We start from the raw sequence: 19,505 nt of genomic DNA, 5'->3' as shown, positions 1-19,505 counted from the left end.
TAGTTAATTTACAATATAATATTAGTTTCAGGTGTACAGCACAGTGACTCAGAATTTTTACAGATCATACTCCATTAAAGGTTATTACAAGACAATGGATATAATTCCCTGTGCTATACAATATATCCTTGTTGCTTACCTATTTTATACATAGTAGTTTTTATCTCTTAAATCCCATACCCCTATCATGCCCTTCCTCCCTTCCTTTCCTCTACTGGTAACCACTAAATTGTTTTCTATATCTGTGAGTCTGTTTCTGTTTTGCTATAGACATTTATTTGTTTTACTTTTTAGATTCCACATATAAGTGATATCATACAGTATTTGACTTCCTCTGTCTGACTTATTTCACTAAGTACAATATTCTCTAGGTCCATCTACGCTGCTGCCAATGGCAGAATTCCACTCTTTCATACTGACCTAGTTTTATGTCAATTTGGCTGGGCTACAGTCCCGTTATTCCATCAAACACTAATCTAAGTGTTGCTGTGAAGGTATTGTAGATGTGGTTAAAGTCCACAGTTGACTTTAAGTTATCCTCAATAATGCTGGTGCACCTCATCCACTAGCTGAAAGGCCTTAAGAGCACAACTGAGGTTTTCCTAAGGAAGACAAAATTTTGCTTCAAGACTGCAGCATCAGCTCCTGTCCAAGAGGTTACTGCCAGCCTGCCCTACAGATTTCTGACTTGTCAGCCCCCATAATTGTGTAAGCAAATGCCTTGAAATTTCTTCATATACACATACATACAATTATATCTCCTACTGATTCTGTTTCTCGGGAGAACTGTGACACCTGGCAAAACCTCACTCCAGAGGAACTGAACCATCTGCCTTACCTGTGCTTGTATCTAACCACATAAATAATGCTGGGGGGGGCGGTAATCTCAAAACCAGGCTGACTGATATCACTTTAAATTCAAGACTTCTAACCATTAAATGAATAATCAATACTTCTTAGCAAACTAATTCAAAGACTCCCATCCCCCTCTGGCCATACCAATCTCAGTGAGAAAACAGAAACCATGAGAGAAGATGAAAGCCAAGAGGATAAGCCTTCATCTTCGAGCCACCAAATTCCCTTGGAAGAACACACAGCGTTTTTTGCATTCCCTCCTATCTGATGGAAGATCTCTCTCTAACAAAGGCCAACCTCTCTGTTTGTGCTCTCCATCTCCTTTCCTGCATATTCTCCTTTTTACTAACTGGACCGCATATTTTTCTTACCTACCAACCCACTTCTCTGTTCCACTTCATAGACGTATTAGAGAAATAACATTTGCAAATTTTCATATAATCTGGAATTAGGGAAAGACTTGCTAACCATGGCATATAATTTAGAAGTCAGTAAAGATTGGTAAGCTTAACTACTGAGGAAAAAAAACAACAACACCATGACAAAACCATCATAAGCAACTTTAAGAGGCAAATGATAAATTGGAAAAAATATTTCCAAAAAATAGCACAGAGCTATTTCCCTATAAAAATAAATCTTACAGGGCTTCCCTGGTGGCACAGTGGTTATGAATCCGCCTGCCAATGCAGGGGACATGGGTTCGAGCCCTGGGCTGGGAAGATCCCACAGGCAGCGGAGCAACTAAGCCTGTGTGTCACAACTACTGAGCCTGCACTCTAGAGCCCGCAAGCCACAACTACTGAAGCCCACATGCCTAGAGCCCGTGTTCCGCAACAAGGGAAGCCACTGCAATGAGAAGCCCGCGTACCGCAACGAAGAGTAGCCCCCGCTCGCCTCAACTAGAGAAAGCCCACATGCAGCAACAAAGACCCAACGCAGCCAAAAATAAATAAAATTTTTAAAAAAATCCTACAAATCTAAGAAAATGAGTAACAAAGCAATTTAAAAATAGGCAAGGATATAGATACTTCACAATAAAAATACCAATAGTCCTTAAAAGACGAAAGATGTTTAATCTCACTCATACTGGCAGTGAGGAAAGAAGCAGACATCCTCGCACAGGGCTGGTGGAATGTGTAGAAGTGAAACAACCTCTACAGGTGGCCCTTCGGTAATATCTATCGCAATTATAAATGCACATACACTCTGACCTAGCAATTCCACTTCTGGAGGTGTATCCCACACATGTCTATACAAGTGTGAAATTATGTATGCACAAGGTAATCCACGGCACCATGGCTTTTGATAGCAAAAGACTGAAAACAACCTAAATGTACCTCAAAAAAGGACTACTTAAATATATGTTACACCTGTAACCTGTATGATGTACGATGACCTGTATGATGTATGATGACCTGTATGGCCCATATGACGGTGTTACTGACCGAATTTTTGAATCTTCCCCAAATTCTTACGTTGAAGCCCTAACCCCTAGATAATAACCTAGGTAATCAGGTTTACAAGGTCAACCAATCAGGTCATGAGGATGGGGCCCCCCCAATGGGATTAGTGTTGTAAAACGAGGAAGAGAGAGTAGAGCACTCCTTCTACATGTAAGGACACAGTGAGAAGGTGACATCTGAAAGCCAGGAGAGTCCTCACCAGGAACCAAATCTTACAGGGCTTCCCTGGTGGCACAGTGGTTATGAATCCGCCTGCCAATGCAGGGGACATGGGTTCGAGCCCTGGGCTGGGAAGATCCCACAGGCAGCGGAGCAACTAAGCCTGTGTGTCACAACTACTGAGCCTGCACTCTAGAGCCCGCAAGCCACAACTACTGAAGCCCACATGCCTAGAGCCCGTGTTCCGCAACAAGGGAAGCCACTGCAATGAGAAGCCCGCGTACCGCAACGAAGAGTAGCCCCCGCTCGCCTCAACTAGAGAAAGCCCACATGCAGCAACAAAGACCCAACGCAGCCAAAAATAAATAAAATTTTTAAAAAAATCCTACAAATCTAAGAAAATGAGTAACAAAGCAATTTAAAAATAGGCAAGGATATAGATACTTCACAATAAAAATACCAATAGTCCTTAAAAGACGAAAGATGTTTAATCTCACTCATACTGGCAGTGAGGAAAGAAGCAGACATCCTCGCACAGGGCTGGTGGAATGTGTAGAAGTGAAACAACCTCTACAGGTGGCCCTTCGGTAATATCTATCGCAATTATAAATGCACATACACTCTGACCTAGCAATTCCACTTCTGGAGGTGTATCCCACACATGTCTATACAAGTGTGAAATTATGTATGCACAAGGTAATCCACGGCACCATGGCTTTTGATAGCAAAAGACTGAAAACAACCTAAATGTACCTCAAAAAAGGACTACTTAAATATATGTTACACCTGTAACCTGTATGATGTACGATGACCTGTATGATGTATGATGACCTGTATGGCCCATATGACGGTGTTACTGACCGAATTTTTGAATCTTCCCCAAATTCTTACGTTGAAGCCCTAACCCCTAGATAATAACCTAGGTAATCAGGTTTACAAGGTCAACCAATCAGGTCATGAGGATGGGGCCCCCCCAATGGGATTAGTGTTGTAAAACGAGGAAGAGAGAGTAGAGCACTCCTTCTACATGTAAGGACACAGTGAGAAGGTGACATCTGAAAGCCAGGAGAGTCCTCACCAGGAACCAAATCTCTTGGCACCTTGATCTTGAACTTCCCAGCCTCTAGAACTGTGAGAAATAAATGTCAGTTCTTTAAACCACCCAGTCTATGGTATTTTGTTAGCAGCCCAAGCTAAGAAAAATGGTATACCATGAAGGTGTTAAAAAAAAAAAAAAAAAGGATAAGCATGATGTTTATGTACTAATAGGACTAATATGAAATCACCTCTAAGCTAGACAGTTAAGTTAAAAAGGTGAAGGGTATGTGCACGGGATGCATCTTACATAAAAAATGGGGGAGGCAGAGGACATATATATGTAAGATACATAATCCCTCACTTGCAATTCTGAAATCCATAAAGCTCTGAGAAATACAAGCTTCTTATAAGTTTAGTACAAACCTATTTGGTGTCAAGCCTGACCAAAAATTCCATAAGACTATTTATAATTTTTATTTATCCTTACTGTACTATTTATGCTTTCAATTCAGAAATATTAATGTGTTTGATTATGGGATGCTACACTACCTCCCACTAGGGATTTTGGATAATATAGCAGACGCACTATATTACCTTTTCACAGTCCTCCCTCACCGCCCCACCCCACCCCCGCAAAAAAAAACCCCAAACCTTAATTCTGAAATACATCTGGACCAAAGGTTTTGGAAAGGAATTATATACCTGTATATTTATCTGCACACACATAGATCTTTGGAAGGATTCACAGGAAACCTAACACTGTTTCCACGCAAGGGAATGGGGTGGCTGGGCTGCACAGGGTGGAAAGGAAACTTTTTACTGTATATCTACCTAAATCTTTGGAATTCTGAACCAAAGTGATTATACTACTTAGTCAAAAGATAAATAAAATGTAAATAAACTAAAATCACTAAGACTTCTAAATTCTCAACAGTAACAGATAAAGCCAGATGCTTTGGTTTTTGTTTTGACTGAAAAGTAACCCTTAACTCACAGGGAGATCTACACAGTGGTGGTTTTCCTTTATCTCACTTTTGAGTGACCCAAATGGCATTTGAGAGGGAATCACCCTCTCAGGAGCAAGGCAGGGAATGGTGGGTTTCCACTCTCATTAATAGCTTTTAGGAAAGAGCAATCTCCTGATGTTTCTGATGCCTCATGCCAAGCAAGGCAGGTGTGCTTGACTGTTTTTCTTTTCTAGTGTCCCCAGAAATATGATGGCGCTCAGGTCTCCCAGCAACAGGAAGCAGTGAAGCCCACACTTCTCAATATCAGAGAAAGGCTTAAGAAAGTACTCCTACCATAAATCTAACCTTCAGTCTTCAGAGCTTCAATACAGTAGAGTTGGAGGACTCCAGTTAACATTTGACTAGCATCTTTTCTACTACCTATCTTCATACTTTTCATTTACTTATTTTGATGTCCTGTTGTGTTCCAAAATGGATGAGGTGACTATAAGGTTTGCCTTTTCTTCTGATTTAGATTTTGACTAATCTGTACCACACTCTCAACTTTAACCAGAAATCAAGAGAGAAGACATCTCGCTTTTTGTGGTTTATCTAGTCAGTATATTTTAAAAGGCAGGGCTAGAGATGTATGGTTCAGAAGTCCCCAAATGCCCCAACATCCAGCTCTCAGGCCTGATGCCTAAAGAAATTCCCAATGAAATGCCTAACAATACTTTGTTTCTTGTATTAGGACATAAATGCACTTATGTTTGTTCTTGTCTCCCATCAAGTTATACTCATTGAACGTAGAGACTGACTTCGACTTCTTGTGGCCCCTACATCACTTAATACCTGGCCCCTACATCACTTAATACCTGGTTTGGTATAGAGTGGCTTCTCAATAAATACTGCCTGTGCAAACCCAGCATCATCTCATAGTTGCTGTCTGCAAGAAGGAGCAAGAAATTTGATGTACCAATATAACCACAGAAATACTACACAGAAAACTTAGAAAAACATAGAAAAGAAAGATAATATTTCCAGATGCTACTTAATAACCTCTAGAAAATGGTTAATAAACTGTTGTGGTTACCCAGTCTCCACAAATTTGCAATTTTCACACAGAGTCAAAGATTTCAGTAAGATTAAATTTTAAAGATGAACAGTATTCCATTTTCTTCAAATGTGGGTACATTTGATAAACTATTCACAGCTCCTGGATTCCCATTCCTTTAGAGATCTGTCAAAATAAACCTACGAAAAGCTTAGGCAATTCTCTGCAGTGGGAAAGGTAAACGTGGCAAAACTTTGTGTTAGAGAATGTGGCAAATTTTCCCTTTAATATTGCTTTGGGAACATTTCCAAATTTTAAGGCAGAGAGGATTACTGATCCAAATGTTAAATCATTTCAGTCAATTCAGATTAGATGACATGATCAAATTTTAAATAAACCCCCAGAGATGCAGAGGGGAAAAAAAACTGGTATATTCTGGAGAATCTGAATGTATACTGTACATCAAATTGGTTTTAAATTTACTTGGCATTTTGCATTTGTTCCAAGTTAAAAATAATTAGTGATAACAATAGCTAAAATTTCCTTAATACTTAAATCTAGTGTTCCAGGTACTGCAGTTGCAGTACCTAATTTAATCCTCATAGCCCTATGAGACTATGTGCTATTATTATTTTCATTTGACAGATAATAAAACAGGCCGAAAGATGTTACAAAACCTGAACTACGCCATACAGTTAATTAGATTTGGAGCATGCATTGTAACTCAGGGTGACTCTATAACATCATGCTAGTAGCCACTATTAAGTCTGGGCACCTTAACTTTCTTAAGAATTGGCAGATTTTAACCAAACCTGATGCAGGAGACGTAGGCATATATTTACACTATATTTGCTATATTTGTCATACAACCCACCACCCTGAAAAAGAATGGCAGTTAATAAGTTCTCTAAAAGGCCTTATACACATACACACCCACATGTAATTTTTTTTTTTTTTTTTTTTTTTTTTGCGGGACGCAGGCCTCTCACTGTTGTGGCCTCTCCCGTTGCCGAGCACAGGCTCCGGACGCGCAGGCTCCGGACGCACAGGCTCAGCGGCCATGGCTCATGGGCCCAGCCGCTCCGTGGCATGTGGGATCTTCCTGGACGGGGGCACGAACCCACGTCCCCTGCATCGGCAGGCGGGCTCTCAACCACTGCGCCACCAGGGAAGCCCCACACCCACATATAATTTTAAAAACTGGATTTCAATAAAATTTGACCTGCCCAGAGACTTGGGGTAGGCTTTTGTTCGTTTGTGGGAAGCCCTCTCATAATCTTTTAAAAGAACATAAATTCACTGTTTAGATATGCCTTAAGTTTATCCCTGACCATAAGCTTAAGGCTAATAAACTCTTCACTTTCACATTTTCCACTAAGTATCTGAAAGCACGAAGTCTCATTAGTAAGCATGGTGCTGTGGAATGAGTAAAAGCTTTTTATTTGATTTTTAAGAATAGATATTTCAGAAAATATTTGATTCAATAATTTTCTCTGTTTCTGTAGATTACAAAAGTCCAACTTTCATTGCTATTCTTGACAAGACATTCTGGTATCACCCAAGAAGGACTCTTTTTGTCCCCATATATTTTCTGAAGAACCACCTATCTGGGTAACAACCTTTCTATTTAAAAAAAAAAAAAAAGAGTTCCAACAGCCTCAGTTTACAGTTCTAGCCACTTGTGCACAACTCTAGAGCTTGCCGATGACAAAGTCCAGATGACAGAACCGAGAAGTGATCCTAGGTCTGATTCCTGGACAGGTCTATTTCCACCTACTGCCCTGAATGATAGGATAGCTTATTTTAATACTCCTGTCACCTTTAAGGTAGTAAAGTTTATTGACTCAGAACTCATTTCTGAAATCAAAAGTCAAGTTAATCTGCATTAGAGCAAGAAGACAGCTGTAAATGTTCATGTAAAGAACTCATGACTAAAACAATAAGCTTCATAGCTCACAGGTACAGGCAAATGACATATATCTAAAGTTATGTAGCTATAATGACTTCCTTGAACTACATGAATCAGAAAAGACTATCCATACCACTGACTTGACCAGAGACCTCTACAGAGCTGGCATCTTTTTTTTTTTTTTTTTGCGGTAGGCGGGCCTCTCACTGTTGTGGCCTCTCCCGTTGCGGAGCACAGGATCCGGACGCGCAGGCTCAGCAGCCATGGCTCACGGGCCCAGCCGCTCCACGGCATGTGGGATCTTCCCGGACCAGGGCACAAACCCGTGTCCCCTGCATCGGCAGGCGGACTCTCAACCACTGCGCCACCAGGGAAGCCCAAGCTGGCATCTTAATATCAGACATTATTTTATACACATGCAACAAAGCATCTCAATTATCTAGATGACTCAAATATGTCAAAACTCAACTCACTGACAAAGACATGAAGAATCGGGCTTCTATTAAACAAGCTCTTAATTGCCACTAGGATAGTTTGTGACTAGTCACATAATAAATTACTTCAAGTTGTTTCGCTGAGCATTGAGTATCATCACAAGGTTATTTCCATAATATTAGGCATTGAGCAAACAGTTAAGCTTATAACTTCATTAATTTTGGTAGAATTCATTCTTAAACTAATTTCTTTCCAACTGGTCTTTCTCCCAGGATATAAAGGAATACGAAGGATATAGTTTCCTACTCTGCCAGGACACTTAAAGGGAGCCCTTTTCAAATTCATTACTGGAATATACTTACTAACAGAATCAGTGCTATCTCTTCCTTTAAAGATAATGTAGAGTGAGATGGGGAGTGACTGCTAATAAGTATGGGGTTTCTTGAAAAAGCTGTTATTTTTAAAAACCAACAGAATTTATAAAACAAAGCAAAAAAACCCTCTGGTCTGACACATGTATAGCCTGACAGTGAGGACTTGTATCAGTAACCCTTACTGGAATCTGACATAGGTAAAGCAGTAAAGTTTAGTATCTCAAGACTTTCATCCCTTATCTTAACAAAGTACCATTTTATGTCTTTATTGGTACTCTAAATCAGAGAATAATAAGCTCATCTCAAATTCTTTCATATCCAAAGCAAATGCTAAAACGTATTAAGCGGAAAAGAGATGTAATGTAGATAAATTAATATTATTTTGAGTTTTAGGCCCATATGCCTCACCAATAGTGTTAGTACAAGGAAGAATTTAAAATTAAACATTTCTAATAAAACTTAAAAAAAAACTTTTAGGCAATGTGTTTCCTTTGTTCTAACTTATCCACTTAAAAAGGAGTATTCAGAAACTTTTCAAGTAATATTCACAAAAGGATAAATGCAATCATTTTAGACCCTGTTGAAATATCATTCTGTGTGTGTCTGTGTGTGCATACATATCACACACAGACACACACACATATTAAAAAAAATATTTTAGACAAGGTTTAATTTTAGGATAGCCAATGGTTTAGAAGTGATAGAAAAAAAAAATTAATACTGAAGTGATTCAAAAGCCCCTACTGTCGAGACAGATAATATATATGAACTGATCATTTAGCCATCTGGAAGTGACAGTTTGCATGAGGCTTCCAAAACTTTACAGAGAACATTAAACGTTTTTTGTTACGGCTTGAGTTTAGATATTATCAATTATAAAGAGCTTTTCATCAATCTGATTTGTATTGAACACTTACTATATTCCAGGCTAGGTGCTAGAGACACAGAAGCAAGACAGGTCTATCTTCAAGGAAGGCACATTTTGATTGCTTGCTTATGTCAGATACAGCACTAAACATGTTAACTGACAGCCTATGACCTTCTAGGCTTAACCCACAGCAGGGGATTCTGAAGTAAACGTTACAAGTGACTGTAAGGAAATACATAAAAGCTGTTGTACATTTAGACCAAATCTAATTCTAATTCCTAACATGTATAACATTACGCTAGAAGTTCCAGATGTACTACTAAAAAATAGTAAAATGGCCCAAAGTATTAACTATACCTTCTTTAACCCATATCACTTATACAATCGTCTCATTTAAAGGTACATCTATTATATTTCAGTCAAAGTATCTTCTTCCATTAAAGGATATTTCTCTTTACCCTCAAATTCTCATCTGGGTACAACACGGAACAGTTGCTGAATGAATGAATGAAATAAACAGATGTTCTAATTACCAAGGAAGTACTTGCTAGATGCTTATCTCAAAACACAATGGACTGACCGACCAGAATTCTACTGTAAAGATCACTGAATTTCAGAGGCCAAAATAGTAACCACTGGACATTGTCTGATACCATGCAGTCAACATGTTAAATTCACAGTAAATGCATGACGGAAAACTTTCAGAAATTAAAATGAAAACTGTTCATCACAGTACTTTAAAACAGATTTGGCTCCCATCGAAGGACTGGGGAACTCAAGTCCAAGACAAAGAGAAGGGAGGGTGGGGTGAAAAAGTCAAAAGGTCACCACCGAATCACCCTCAAGAGAAATGCGCGGTGACCACTGAAGCTCGCGCCGAGCTTGACGGACACCTCCTGCCCAAGCTACGGGCCCGGGCTCTTCCTCGCAACCCGGAGCTGAAGGCCACCCCAGCCTCTTTCGGCGCCGCCGCCTGCGTTCGCCCAGAATATCAGCACAAAGAAACCACCGAGAAACAAAACACTGTCCCCGTGGGCGCCGGGAAGGCGTCGGGACCGGGCCACCGAAGCGCTCTCTGCGGCTGCCCGCCGCCGGAGGAGGCAGCCGGGGCGGAGCGGGGCCGCCTAGGCGCCTCCGTCCGGACCTTCGCCGAAGTGTTTCAGAACTTGCCACCCACCTCCCGCTCCATTTTCCCCTCCCGACGTGGACGCGGGACCCGCGCTCCGCGCGAGGAGGGCGCGCGAGGACCCACAGGCGGAGCTGGGGCGGGGGTCGGCCGGGACGCGCCTGGGTCCAGCAGCCCCACGCCCACTGGTCGGCCCCCGCCTCCCCGGCTGCTATTGTTCCCGCGCCGCCCCCGCCCGCCGCGCGCTCCCGCCCCCACTCCCGGGAGGGGGTCAAGGCTGAGGAGAGGCGGTGGCGGCAGCACAATAACATAAACACGGCGGGGCCGCCGGCCGCCGCGGCCCTGCGGCACTCGCCGTACTCACCCGGCAACGCAACGAATGGCGACAGGAAAGCCCGGCGGCGGGAACCGGCGCCGTCTTGGCGGTCGCCGTGGCCGTTACCCAGCGCTGCTCGCGGCTCCGCACTCCGGGCCGCGTCGTCCGGCCTCGGCCCCTCCGCTGACTAACAGGGACGCGGGCCGTCACCGCGCACGCCCGCTCACGTCATCGCGCAGGGCCCCGCCTCCGCGCTTCGCGAGAGCCCCCCACGGGGCGGAGCAGCCCCGGGGCCCGGATTTCGGGGGCGGAGCCCGCGGTCCAGGGGCGGGGCTACTGCAGGGGGCCGGGAGGACTTGCGGAGGTCACCTGGAGGTGGAGCTGCGGGGAGAGCCTTCGAGAGCCTCTGAGAGCAGCTTGTGAGGGGCGTGGCGGGAAGATGGAGGGGGTGGAGACTTGCTCCTGGCACGTGGCGGCGTGTGGCCTGAGCGCCTGGCAAGTGTACGGGGGCGGTACCCTAGTCCCAGCCAAAGCCTCAGGGGCTCCTCGCCCCAGGGTTTGATGGTCAAGTGCGATTGAGGCAGACCCGCCCCGGGATCAGGCACTTCGGCCCGGGCTCACACCTGAGAGACGAAAAGCTCTTTACCATGACTAACAATACATTACATTCTGAGGACACCTGCTTCGGGCCCAGCAATCCTTAAGCAAATATTAGCCACTTGGAAAAAGCTGCCTCCTGTTTTCTCCAAATCCACTTCCTACAAAAGTCCACGCACTACCCTATTTGTCTCTGGGCCCTACAAAGCATGTATATGTTAGTTATAGAAGTGACAAATTGGCAAGCCCTTAAATATCTGACGAGTGGAAAGATGTCTAAATCACATACATGCTTTCAATAGAATACATTTTAGCAATTTAAATGCAATGTGTTCAAGGGATTCTTAACCACACAGGAAAATGTTCATCATACATCACTAAGAGAAAGAAGCAAGTCTATATACAGAATGATCCTACTTATATAAATACTATATATACATAGAAAAAACCTGGAAAGAAACATGGCAAATTATTTTAACAGTAGTTCATCACTGGACTGAATTGTTCTCTTTTATATTTTGAGTATTTTTCCATGGTTTCCAAATTATGTTCATAATCAGAAAAAAGTATGTTACTTTAACCATGAATAATACATGTTTGTTGAATAAATGAGTGAATTCAGGTAGACTACTTCCATGTCATGTTGGGCTGACCTGTTTCTAGTGATTCTGAAATGAAACATAAATGTGAATGTTCATTTCTTCATTCTCTCCCTAATTCCTCCCTCTCTCTTAGACTTATTTGCTTCCTTCCTTTATTTCTCAAATAAAGATTTATTACATGCCCATTCTGTGCCAGGTACTGAGCTAACACTGGCAATAGGATGGAGCTTACAGACTTAATCACTGTAATATAGAAATAATAACAGTAAACCAATGCAAAATAATCCCTGCATTATAATACAAATTGATATGGATACATAGTATTATGGAACCAATTGATAGAATTAATAATGCCTAGAAAGTCTTCCTTGAGAACTGCCTCTTGAACTGAGAATAAATTCAACTAGGCAAAAAATATTTCATACAGAGGTAACTTAGTGTGCAAGGGTTATGTGATGACAGGGAGCATGGTTAGTTGGAGAAATTGAGGAAAAGACCAGTGCTGCTTGAAAAGCAAGGAGGAAGGAGCTATGAGATGAAGTTTGGAATATTGGAAAAGGACCAAACCTAGTGCAGCCATACTACTCATGTTGAAAATCTTGTCTTTATCCTAAGTGCAATGGGAAGCACCTGACATGCTTCAGAAAAGTGGGTAGCATGGTCAGAATGGCATCTTGAAAAGATTCCTTGTTGGAAAGAGGCCAGGTTGACATAGGAGTAGTCTAGATGGCAGATGGTGTAGGCTTGCTCTAGGGTGATGGTCATGGAAACAGTAAGAGGAAGGTTCTGAGTGCCCTTTAGGAGATCCAGTGCACAGGACTTGGTGATGGATTAGGTGGGCAGTGAAGGAAAGGGAATCATCAAGGAAAAGTCATGTTTCTTGCATGTGGCCAAAAATGGATGTGGGTGCTGGTTCACTGACATGGGAATCTTGGAAGAGGACGGGATTGAGTGGAAAGATTGCGAGAGCAGATAGCTTGAAGGCTTCTGATCTGCCCAAAAGAGAGGCCAAGTTGACAGTCGAGTATATAGAGCTGGGCTCAGGTGGATAAGAGAAGAATCATTGACAGATAGTGATTACTTGCACCCTTGGGTGTGGATGAGTTAGCCTAGGCCTGAGGAAAGGAGGGTACTGAGCAAGAAGAAAAGAGGGCCAAGAGCCAGGCTTGAGGAACTTCAGCATTAAATGGATACAAAAAAAGATGAGCCTGAGAAGGAGCTGCCAGGAGGTAGATGGAAAACCAGGAAAGAGTGATTCAAGAAGGAGTGATCAATAATATCAAAAAAAGAGGAGGCTTAAAATCCTGGAGCACTTAGATCCAGAAGTAGTTTAGAGTGGGCTAAAGAATGAATGGGACAATGAAAATTGAGATGGTGGATACTGATAAGTCAGGCAGTGGAGGAAGACACAAGCATGTTTTATATCTGATAGGAAGACTGTTGAAAGGGAAGGGTAGAATGGAAGGAAAAGGGGCTTTCCTGGTGGCGCAGTGGTGGTTAGGAATCCACCTGCCAATGCAGAGGACACAGGTTTGATCCCTGGTCTGGGACGATCCCACATGCCACGGAGCAACAAAGGCCTTGCGCCACAACCACTGAGCCTGCGCTCCAGAGCCTGTGAGCCACAACTACTGAGCCCATGTGCCACGACTACTGAAGTCCGTGCTCTGCAACAAGAGAAGCCACAGCAATGAGAAGCCCAAGCACTGCAACGAAGAGTAGCCCCAGCTCACCGCAACTAGAGAGAGCCCACGTGCAGCAAAGAAGACCCAACGGAGCCAAAAATAAATAAATAAATAAATAAATTTATAAAAAAAAAAGAAGAGAAGGAAAAAGCATGAGTAAATTTCCTGGGAGAGTGGGGTAGGGGCATGGAGGGGTGGAGGTTGTGTGATTGGACATGAAGGTGGAAGTATTGACAAGTACCTCCTACTCCCCACCAGATAATATTAAACACCTGGAGGTAGCAAAAGACAATCAGAGCAGTTGTGAAGTGAGGGGTATTGCAGAACAGCTCCCAATTTTCATGCCTAGTTCTGTAATGCTATTAACCACCTCTCTTTCTTTCCACAGGAAGAGCTTCTGATTTAGCAACAGCCTTCCACTGTCAGCTTCCTATTATCTACATCTAGAAAGGACATCCTGCATGTTTATCTATGTATATGTGCATGTGTGTGATTTCAGAAGGCATTTCACTACTTGTGATTGAATGTAATCACCTCTGATGTTCTGCAAATTCAAAATCATTTTTGTAACCCAGATGTGGCTCTGGGCCTCCTTCTTCCTTCTCATGGCATTGTTCCTTGTTAACTGATTGTGGTACCTTGTGAACCTATTGAGGGCTGACTGAAAAAGAGGAAGAGCTGAGGAATTCTTTCATTATTGGCTTTTTTTCTCAAGTTCTGCCCCTACCTCCCAAGCGTAGATACACCTATGCTAAATTGCCCTCTCTCCATCCACATCCAGATATTGAAGATATTCAATATTTATCCCCCGGAGAAAAAGACAAAGGGAATTGAGTGGGAGGGAAAGAATATGTCGTTGAAGTCCTGTAACAATAAAATCCTTGCTGTTGTCTTAAATAAATATATATTTAGGAAGAAGGCTTTTCATCAGATCTCGCAACAAGGATTCTGTGCCTCATTTACAATCCTTTCACCTACAGTCTCTTCCAGCCCAGTGGAATTTTGCCATTTGTAACTTCGGTACTGCAGAAAATTTGTCTAGGTCCCATGGCAGAGAGAAGAGAGCCCCTCATTACTGGCCCCTCTCCCTTGGTAGTTTTAGGGAGGATAATCTCCATTGCACCTCCATCTCCATCTCTATCTCCATCTTCATCCCCCACCTCCATCTCCATCTCTGTCTCTACCTCCATTTCTGCCTTCATCTCCATCTCCACCTCCATGGCTCCCTCCCTTACCTTTCAGATGTAAAACTGTAATTCATGTTAGATTGGCTGGCATTCAGAAAATGACCCTTTGGCAGAGAGACCCCTATGAACTCCCAACCTCTGCCAAAAGTCCCTACCATTCTCAGATAAATTTAGAAAGGCTCTTTGTGATGTTATTGGGTAGCAAGAAGGAGATTCTGGCATCACTTTAGAGTTAAGAGTCATTGTCTTCAGGTGGCAGGATTTTGAGCCCCTCAGAAAGCAAAAGCGTTGCTAAAAGAGGTGTTTTCCTGCTACTGCCTTGCAGCGGCCTCTGGCAGGACAGGATTTGTCTCCTGTCCCTGACTCCAGAGGTGATCTGAAGTCCTCCAGTGGTCCTGAGAAGTTCTTTCTTCTAGAAAGCAGAGGTTATGAAACCACCTGGTAAAGGAATTTCAACAGCTCCTTTAGCCTGTTCCTGAAGCAGATTCCCACACAAAAACATCCCTGCTTCTGTGGGTAAGCTTCATTGCCCCTCACGCCCAAACTAGCAGGATTAATTCTCAGCTGAGGGTTGACCATAGCTGTACCAGCCTGGCCAGCTCGAGGCTTGTTGTGGGGCTAAGAAGAGGGCAGAGGAGAGTAAGGTTTCTGTCTTGGGGAGAGGAGAGTAAGGTTTCTATCTATCTTGGAGAGAGGCAGGGGGAAATGCCATAATCCTTCTAGGTACGGCCCTTTTAAGTGAAAGACAACTGCACAGGGAAGAAAGTGAGTATTCTTTCCTGAATCCAAGGCAGTTTATGCTCCAACGGAAGCTTGAGGCATAAACAATGCAGCATAAATAGGGGAGAAATTTATTTCTGGAGGTGCTAAGTCATGAAGACTGGGTAAGGTCTCAAACCCAGCCCACTTTCCCCATCCCCCTTGCAGTGTTCTATTTCCTTGTAAAGTGTGGTTGGTAAATGTCAGCCTATGCGGAGTAGAAAGCAGAATTTCCCTTCCCTGGGAATCAGCAGGAACAATAGGGATGTCACAGATATCTTCTTCTCAAAGGCAGGGCCATGGCATGAGGTTTTCTCTATCACCAAGCAATCAAGCAGGCTCTACCAAGCAAGGCTGTGCCCACGAAGAGAGGAGGACCATCCTGTTTGGATCCCCTTTTGTGGGCACATACCCACATACTTAGAGAAGATAGGACCATACAGACTGACAGATTCAAATACATGGCTCACTCTACCCTCACAGCAGGGTGTGGCATCAGGATCTAGGAGGTAGAATTCCCCCATTGTTTCAGAGGTCAGCAGCCCTGAGAGGGAGACTGGACAGGGCTCAAAGAAGCGAGCCAAAGAGAAAACCAAGCATCAAGAGCTGGCCTATGGGGCAGAGATTTTAACTACAAAAGAAAAAAAACTACACAGAAACAAAAATCCCCCTGAAGAGACTAGACAAGGTACTAGATTTCTCCTCATCCCAAACAGTTCTATTATGCAAGCTTATGGATCTGAGTGAAGAAGTGCTAGAGTACCAAGTAAATGGTGAGTTCAAGGATTCTTGAGTGGTACTAAGTTGCCATCAAAAGCCAGGATTCAACATGGCATAAGTGTGGACATTTCTCTAGAATCCTTGTCACCTCAGAGAAATAGAGACAACACTTGGAGGGGGTATCCAGGAGCTGGGGTTTTCTTGGGCACGTTGAATGTAAAGGTGGAGGGCAAGGAAATTGAAAGTATTCCTGGGAGGATCAGGATAAAGACTGTGGGGTCCAGGCTGGGCAAGAAGGACAGTGAGGCTGGTTGAGGACAGATAGATTGGGGCAAAATCCACACAGGAGCAAGGGTTTTTGGTACTTTAGGACTGAGAATGGCTGTCAATGCACATAGGGCATGCCAGAGGGAGATGGCCAGAGAGGAATTTGAGGAGACGATGTAGTTTGTTTCCAACATAGAGCAGCCCCTAGGCATGTTCACCACTGTGAATGGTTAGTCTAAAGCAGAATTAAAGATCACTCAAAGTGAGTAGTCAAGGAACTGTTAGCCTTTTGTCCCAGGTTGTCCAGGATGGGCCCAGTTTACACCTGTGGCCCCAGTGTAATTACTAATAGTGCTTCCCATACTTTCAAAAGTCTCCAGATTTGAATGACTAAATTCAATGGCAGCGACAGTAGTAGAAGCAGCAGCAGTGGTGGCAGCAATAGCCATGACCCAAGAGCGAGGAGGGAATCTGCATGAGGGCAGGGCTGGGACCCCAGTGAGAGGTGCCTTCCCATCAGTCTCCAGAGCCCATCCCTGGGGCATCTGCAGAAATATGAATTCTTTGGCCTGAACTCAAGGACAGACACTGCCCATACTCAGGCAGATAACTTTGTTAGCTACAAAATTGTATGTTTTTAGAAAATAAAAATGCAACATAGACATTGCAGTAAAGCATATCAGGGAATTATTAGAGTCCTTCAAAGAGTTTAGATTACCTGGTTTTGAAAACTGCTGCAACATGGCAAAGCAAAGGTCTACAGGCTTCGAAATAGAAATTAAGATTAAGGATTTTTTATTCAATGAAAAAGAATACCATTTTCATATGAAGCTGCAGATGAACCAATTATTAATGAGGAAGACAATTTTAAGATTAATTTTTCCCTGTAATTGATGATACAGCAATACAGCAATAATGCACAAATAGCTGTTTTGAAATACACATAAATCATGAAGCTACTTTGGTTTCTTGTTCAACTTGCACAAGTTACAGAAGATGTCAGAAGAAATATTAAAATGGCATTGCATAAATTTACATTTAAAATTATAACTTACATAAAACTGAGCTAAATTTTTTAGAAAAATATTTCCTTAGTAATCATCATTTCCAGATATACTAAAATTTATATTTTTAGATCATTTATGAGAAATTTATCCTGATGTTATCACAGCCTATAAAATACTCTTAATAGCACAAGCAGCCGTTGCATCCGTAGAAGGATCCTTCTCAAATTTTGGTTTTTTGTTTTTATTTATTTATTTTTTTTGCTGCACTGCGTGGCTTGCAGGATCTCAGTTCCCCAACCAGGGACTGAACCCCGGGCTGGCCGGGAATCCTAGCCACTAGGCCACCAGGGAACTCCCCTCAAATTTTAAAAGTATCAAAAATTATTTGTGATCTTCACTTGCCAAGAGTAACTGATGTCATTTTCAATTATATCAATTGAAAGTTGATTTTTAAAAAGTTGTTAAAACTATAAGTTTTGATGCCCTGACAAATAAATTTGCAGAAAAGTGAGCCAGAAAAATATTATGATCAATCAAGATACCACAATAATAAAGTATTATATTCACTATAAAAATTATGATACCAAATATAAATAATATGAATAATATAAAATTATGACAGCAAAAATACAATCTTTTTTGTAATTTGTAGGTTTATGCTGTTACTCATGAATCATTATTACCCTTATTACATTTTATAAGTAGTAAAATACTTTATAAAGGAAAAAGATTTGTATTTTAGTACCTTTAATGATATATATTTTTTCCTGCTTTTTGCACAAGGGGCCTCCTGTTCTCATTTTGTCCTGGGTCTGCAATTATAATAGTTGGCCCTGCCTTGGTCATTGAATTTACCCAGAATGTTGATATGGGATAGAAACATTCCCAAATACCTTGTGAATGTCAAGAAATAAGGAAATGGCAGAAGGAAGCCTGGCAAAGGAATAGTAGACCCCTCAAAACAGCAGGGCTTGAGCCCTGGGGAATGAGAGCCTGCACTTGCTGTGAGGGCTGAAAAGGCAGTCTTCAGGGAGGCCAAGGGCAGTTGAGGTAAGGAGGGGAGAAGTGTCTCTATGGACTCCCTGGAGGGAGAGGGTCATTGTTGTTGATTGGTTTGTTTCCCCTCAGCAAGGTTCAAGTGAAGATGGAGACAGGGGAGATGAATCCCACATGCTCAACTTCAAGCAAGGAATTACCTCAAGGATGAGGCTGGGGGTGGGGGCTGCCTTACTCATCAAGGAGGTTAAGTTTTGTGTTTTTTTTTTAACTCTTTATTGGAGTATAATTGCTTTACAATGGTGTGTTACTTTCTGCTTTATAACAAAAGTGAATCAGCTATACATATACATATATCCCCATATCTCTTCCCTCTTGCTTCTCCCTCCCTCCCACCCTCCCTATCCCACCCCTCTAGGTGGTCACAAAGCACCTAGCTGATCTCCCTGTGCTATGCGGCTGCTTCCCACTAGCTATCTGTTTTACATTTGGTAGTGTATATATGTCCATGCCACTCTCTCACTTCGTCCCAGCTTACCCTTCCCCCTCCCCGTGTCCTCAAGTCCATTCTCTACATCTGCATCTTTATAAGGAGGTTAACTTTTAATTTTATTAAGATTTGTGCAAAGTATTTGCATTATCTGTTTGTACCAGTCAATATCCCTACAGGAAATAAATAGCCTCACTCAAACAGGGTAATTAAGGAGAGTTTAATAAAGGGCAATTTCCGGAGGTGTGGGAAGGATTAAAGGAAACCACCAGGTGGTGATGCAGTATCCTAGGGCTAGCAACAACCTGGGAGCCTTAACCACGCCTGGGTCTGGAGGGGCAAGGGGAAGGAGTGGTTTTCAGTACCAAGCCAGGGCAGCTGTAGGAAAGAGCCACTTGACAGGAGCTGTGGTCTGTGGTAGAAGGATACAGACAGCCCTCGACACATAGGCAGGGAGGGAATAAATACCCTGACCTCTCATCTTCTGTCTACTGCCATTGCCTCCCATTGGCCAAACAGAGCCACAAGCAGAAGGCCAGGGAGCCCACTGATACAGTCTATACAGATGGTTCCCTCCCACTCTGCCCCAAGCCCAGAGCAGGTGAGAGGGCAAAAAGTGAATCTACAGGGACAAACAAAGATATTCAGCAC

At 42.7% G+C, this 19,505-nt stretch overlaps 1 protein-coding gene across 3 annotated transcripts in view; it reads right to left on the bottom strand.

Moving 5' to 3' along the window:
* The window catches only part of MAPK8 (mitogen-activated protein kinase 8), a 110,427-nt gene extending 99,692 nt beyond the window's left edge, over window positions 1-10,735 (bottom strand). For all 3 annotated transcript variants that reach the window (XM_007106632.4, XM_028481912.2, XM_028481911.2), the window contains exon 1: window positions 10,593-10,735. The gene's annotated coding sequence lies outside the window, so the exon portion shown is untranslated. The remainder of the gene's footprint in view (window positions 1-10,592) is intronic.
* Window positions 10,736-19,505: the final 8,770 nt, after the last annotated feature.

Source organism: Physeter macrocephalus, chromosome 20 (genome assembly GCF_002837175.3).
Source record: "Physeter macrocephalus isolate SW-GA chromosome 20, ASM283717v5, whole genome shotgun sequence".
Taxonomy (NCBI): Eukaryota; Metazoa; Chordata; class Mammalia; order Artiodactyla; family Physeteridae; genus Physeter; species Physeter macrocephalus.
Note: the sequence above shows the minus strand (reverse complement) of the source record. Positions and strands in the feature narration are given on the sequence as shown.